Source organism: Pempheris klunzingeri, chromosome 18, assembly GCF_042242105.1.
Source record: "Pempheris klunzingeri isolate RE-2024b chromosome 18, fPemKlu1.hap1, whole genome shotgun sequence".
Lineage (NCBI taxonomy): Eukaryota > Metazoa > Chordata > Actinopteri > Acropomatiformes > Pempheridae > Pempheris > Pempheris klunzingeri.
The window spans coordinates 19,993,496-19,999,724 of NC_092029.1; the positions used below are offsets into that span (position 1 = coordinate 19,993,496).

Consider the following 6,229-nt stretch of genomic DNA (forward strand, 5'->3'; position numbering starts at 1 on the left):
ATTTTATTATTTTGTTGGTCTTTGGAAAAAAAAATCATTTTTCACCTAATGTAGGTGCTAGGGGAAAGGTTTAGAATTCATCCTTTGGAGACAATGAATGCCTACATTAGTTTCCATAGAAACCCATCCCTAAAGTTAGAAAAGAGATATTTTAAGAAAAACTGAAACGAAAAGTTATTATTATAACTTATTGGAATACATCATTTTGGAACCACGAGTGTCTACCAAACTTGGTACCAATCTGTCAAGTAGACGTTGAGATATTAGAAAGATACATAAGTGCATAACTGAAAAAACAAAACAAAAAAACCCACAAAGTATTGAAAACTGAAACAATTTTCCTACATTGCTGCACCACTGACATCTCTAATTAAGTGAAGAACCTACCACCTGCAGCAGTCTAGATTAGCTAGATTAAGGGTGCTCTGAAAACCTAGACTGCATCAAAGCACAATGGTGGACTGGGTGGACGAAGCAATCTATGGCTTTTTCATATATGAAATTGTATTTGTAAAAACATCACGTAGCCTAAAGTGGTACTATGTTGCAAGATACCAGGCCATCTTCAAGGTCAAAGAAGAACCATTTATTTATATAAATGAAATAGCCTAACAACGCATCAACATGATTTGGATAATTAAACCTGCTTAAACAATATTAAACCTGAGGGCTGTTATTCTCAATGCTCACAAGGCCATCCACAAAGTCTAACTACTCCAACAAAGTGAAAGTAACATGGGTGATGATAATAAACATCATGGTCAGTGATGAATAAGAATAGTTGTTCGGCATGCTTGAGAAACCTCCAGGCATCACAGCTTTAATGAATTTATGAAGTAATTTTGTCGCTGAAATGTGGAGTTGGGAGGACAGGGGGGAAGGGAGCATTTAAAACCTGAGCTCGCAGGAGAATCTGGAGGTTTGTCAAGTAGCTACAACTACAACTGTATGAAAAGGATATGAAGGAGAGAAGCACATTGTTGAAAGACAGTAGATCCCTAATGACCATTTTGTCCCGAAAATAAAGTAGATTTAATTAAAACTAGAGAGCGGTCCTAGAAATAGATAGTTCTTAGCTGAACAACGTTGTTTGGATTCGTCATATTTATCTGTCAGAGGCGCCTCACTCCACTGATAAGACTGCAAAAGCGATTAATCTTCGGACACCTCGGCAACTAAGTTAAGCTATTAACCGACGGTACTGTACTGTCTAGGATAATTAACAATGCATGAGACATTATTACAGCATAATGCATTCATCAGACGCTGGCCTTTCTGCTGAACTTTAACTAGCCCAAATGATTTGTGGGAACAAAGCTCTCATTTGCATGGCTATTTAGATGTCAGTGGAGTTAAACTGTCAGAACTATCCATCAAATCCAATGCACGATAATGTTCAGAGTTATATGTGCAGATTCTATCAACACTCGTTTATCGTTTATCTTCCCCTCCTGACATTGAGCAATCAAACTAGCACATTAAGATACAGTGTATTGTTAAATGAGTTGAATATAACGCACTGTGCTGTATGCATACAGCAATAGGATCAATACCACAGGGTGAAATGATCAAGATGAACAGCCCAAAATAGTTCAATTCAAACACTCCGTCGTCCCACCTTCCTCCCTCACCAACTGCCTCCTTGAAATAAAGCTCTGGTTCACACTAAATGTCCTCACATTAAACAATGATAAAACAGAAATGTTACTCATTGGCTCTAGATCCACTCTCAACAAATCCGACAGTCTCACCATTCCATTTGACCACTCCTCCATCTCCCCCTCCCCTCAGGTGAAGAGTCTGGGTGTCATCCTCGACAGCACGCTTTCCTTCACATCACATATCAACAACACAACCCGGTCAGCCTACTTCCACCTCCGTAATATACGGTTTGTTATGTACATGTTATTTGTTACATCAGTGCCCTATCACGTGTCTAACCATGGTTTTCTCTTGTAGATGTATTTTACTGCTTTTTTACATCATGGCCAGGGGACTACAGATGAAAACTAGCCTTCTGGCTAATTCTGGCTTTTTTAACCATGTGTAATCATGTGTTTTATGAAATTGTATTGTCCCCTTTCAAATAAACTAAACTGAAACTGAATATCAACCGCCCGCGCCCCTCCCTCACCCCTCACACCATCGCCATTCTGGTTCACAGCTTAGTCACTTCCCGACTCGACTACTGCAACTCCCTTCTGTTCGGTCTCCACCAAAAAACCCTTCATAAGCTTCAACTGGTCCAGAACTCAGCAGCTGGCATCATTTCTAGGACGCCATCCACTCATCACATCACACCCGTCCTGCAACAGCTCCACTGGCTCCCCATCACATACCGCATCCAATACAAAGTCCTACTTCACACATACAAAGCCATCCACAGCCTCGCCCCTCCATACCTCTCTGACCTCATTCACGTCTCTGTACTTGCCCGCACCCTCCGATCCTCTTCCTCTGTCCATCTCTCTGTCCCCTCTGCTCGCCTCGTCACCATGGGGGGGGCGAGCATTCAGCCGCTCGGCTCCCCAGTTACGGAACTCACTCCCCCTTGACCTCCGCAACACCGACTCCTTACCCCTCTTTAAAACCAGACTCAAAACCCATATTTTCAAACTCTCCTACTCCCTCTGATCAGTTTGCACTGTTTCCGTATTTTATTGTTTGTTTTTATACCCGCTTTTACTTGTTGTATTGCACTTTTATTTGTATTTTGTACGGCGACCTTGAGAGCCTTGAAAGGTGCCCTAAATAATAAAAAAAATGTATTATTACTAGACCATTTTGAACTCTTGAATTTAGGTACAATGCTGAACTCTATGAGCTGCACAGTTTTTGTATGAGATTTTAAAGGCTTTGTTTTAACAACCAGACTAATTATCTGTCATTGCGGCAATTGATAATGATAATCCAATCAGCAAGCGTTAGGTGGATGTTTACTTGCAAATCAATTTGGCATTTCAGAGACAGTACAAATTAACTCATTTAAAATTCAAAGTCAGCGTGCCAAACAGATTCATTCATCATACACTAGCCCATCTTTTCCCATGTTCTATTTTCAGGCCATGATAGCTACTGCAGTCGATACACATTGCCATCTAACAATCAATGCAAATATGCATCATTCCCACTTTGGGTTGTCGGTTTATTGGGCTCTTAATAGCCCGTATATTCGGGACGGATGTGTGATGACACCTATTCAGTGCCCTGATAACAGGAAGATTGGCTGTAAAAACGCAAATGTCATAGCGTAAAAAGGAAAACAAAAAGCTGAACCACAGCCTGCGAGGGTTTAAAGGATGTTAAATAGGGTCTGATTTCTGTCAAAAACGAGCACAAGTTAGCTGAGCAGCAAGTAAACTGCGGCTAAATCGGGAGCCTTAGTGTGTCGGAGCATCTTAACATCATGTGGTGCACTGGGAGAAGACATCTGTGATGACTTAACAGGACGGACTGCTCTCCCACACCTGACTGAAGAGATCATGTGACTTTGACCCAGACAACACAGATAACCGACGAAACTGCAGATTTATTTTTGGTGGAATGTTTTCATTTTACGTTCGGTTTTTAATTGTAAATGAAAGCGATGCTTTAGGTAACTTTAAAGTATTTCAAAATCTAGTATTTTTGTCTATTGTAGGTAATACAAGAGCAGGAGTTTTCACATTAGCTCATGTCAACATGGAAATAATGTTAACTATGCCGCCATGATCTTTTCATTGGACAGTCGCAGTGGACGTCTCCATCAGAGCTGTCAGGTCCATCCTTTTCCCTTCCGGTCCCCACCCGTCTGCTCACCCTATGAGTAACCTGTCCTCCTGCCAGGTCTCTGTCAGTCCCCAGATATTGCAAGTGTTTCATCAGAGTGGTCAGCTCAGTGTCTCTAATCCCCGCAGTGAGTGGGAGAAGCTAACGGAGCTAATTCTGTGATCCAGGATTACTGTAGGCTATAGGCGTTGCAGCCTCCCTCTAAGCCCTGATCCCCTCCTCTCCTCAGCACAAAACCTGGTCCTGTCACTCTGAGCCTGCTGCTGGTCAGCCTGCACAGGTAATCATCCATGGACAGTGATGCTGCTATAAGCTCTCTGATCGTGCAACCAGGTGAAAGTACAGAGAGAGGATTCACATTATGGCGGCACTGACATCTATCTTAGCACTAGATTCAAACATCAACAAACAGAATTCAGAGCCACTCCCCAGTAGGTAGGCAACCACACCTCTTCTTCTGAGATCTGATTTGATTATTGATTGAATGATTCAGCTCTAAAGCACCATGTAGCCTTCAAGTCCTGGTTCCATTGCGATCAGGGACCTTCTGGCCAGACACCTCCGTTAGATGCATACTCCTGTCTCTCCCCATGCTTCCTGTCTGTATCTCTACTGACATTGACTTGAAAAGGGGTTGAAAAATTAAAACATGTATTGTCATCAAAATATAATTACTCTACATGTTTAGCATTAACATTTTAATAACATTAAAATTATATCTTGTTTAACCCCTTGAAGGTCCTCAGAAATAATCACGTTAAAGATCCTTACACACATAAATGTGTATGCATAAAAACAAGCCATAAAAATGTTAAAAATCTTTCTTTTTTTAAAATTTTTTTAAAATAGTTTTTTAGACCAGCATCAGCCCTAATCATACATATCAAATTTTAATTAGTTTTTTAAAAAATTAACCCTTAAATTGCCATGTTTTTGTCATGATGCGCATCATTTTATGGTCTAAAATACACAAAAAATACATGAAAAAAATTGAGAACTCTGAAAAATTCACCATCTTGCAAAATTATAAGCAATATGCATGAAAAACTGATAAAATATGCTAAAAATAAAAATCATAACACACTAGAAAGTGCTGAAGACCCTCAAAGGGTTAAGTTATCGTGGTCAACATATAAGCAAAACTAATTTTTAGTGATGCGATCTCATGTAGGTATGAACCCAAGGAGTATTATCACCAACACTGTGGTTCCCCTCAGCTATGGGGTGTTCAGCCATCTTATTTTTCTTTTAAGTAAAGGATCTTAATACGTAATCTCCTGACAATTAAATTAAATTAAAAAATATCCTGCACCTTCAACAACTGTCTTGGATCATGTGGGGCCTTCAGCGGTGGCAATTCTATTACAGCCTTTAAGCTGTGATCAAACCGAGTTCATGGCAAGCTAGTCTGATGTGTCACTGTCACATCTTTTTTTTCTCTCTGCCTGTCGATTGGCCGTACTGGCTGTCTGTCATGCTGTCAAAACTGGTCAATCTTGTTGTAGGTAGATAACATCAGCCCACATAAAGCGTTTGATTTGTCAGCTTCTTTTGCTGGAGTGGTAAAAGTCGACAGGGTCTCAACACGCACGAAGCAGCTACAATGAGACTCAAATGTAAATGTAAAGTAGAGGAACTTGTTTGCAATGAGTTCCATTAAAGCGATGCAACCTGTGCAGCGCACATATCTTTGCTGCAGTTAGTTGCCTCCCAGCAATGTGATTATTCAGGACTGTGATTAAGCATTACTTGTCTACTATAATTTGATTAGATGAACACAGAGAGGAAAAATCATTGCCATTGAATTAACACCCTCATCAGAATTGTCATTCATAGCAAAATGAATGGTAAAAAAGCTGCACCATGAAGAAGAAGGCAGTCAGCAAAAAAATCTCACTTGAACATTTTGTCAATGCAACTGGTACTACTGCTCAAAACTCATGCATAGCTACAGCCAGCACAGTCAACAATCCATTTCACTGAATTATTGGTGAAGAGTGCTCAGGCTTCTTTATGTTCTAGCACACCGCACATCCGTTTGTCTTATGGACTGCTTACTTTGCTCTGAAGATTATGGAAGCCCAAAGTGGTACAATTCAAACATTGAATTATGAAATAATGCATGCTTCGTTTGTATTTGTTGCTATGATTAACTTTCTGTTACTAACAATTTGGGTCTCCATAAAAGATCACCTTTGTCTTTTGATTTTAATGATGTGTTTTACAGAATTGTGCTCACTTTTTGCTACCGAAGCAGAAGATAATTGATGGATGGACAAGAGAAAATTTTGGTTCTTGTGTCCTAATGGTCAATGAGTAATCCAGATTGTTGTGGTAGATGTTTAATTGTCCTGATCCTACAATTCCCAACACAGTGCAACACAACAACATCTCTCATTAGACCCTTCATGCCCAATAAATTGCCACATCTCCTCAACACCCAGTTTATAACGGAGACTTT

The 6,229-nt window shown here is 40.2% G+C and overlaps 1 pseudogene; it reads left to right on the plus strand.

Annotated features, from left to right (window-relative positions):
• LOC139218347 (uncharacterized) overlaps nt 1–2,634 on the plus strand; it is a 49,569-nt pseudogene extending 46,935 nt beyond the window's left edge.
• Nucleotides 2,635–6,229: the final 3,595 nt, after the last annotated feature.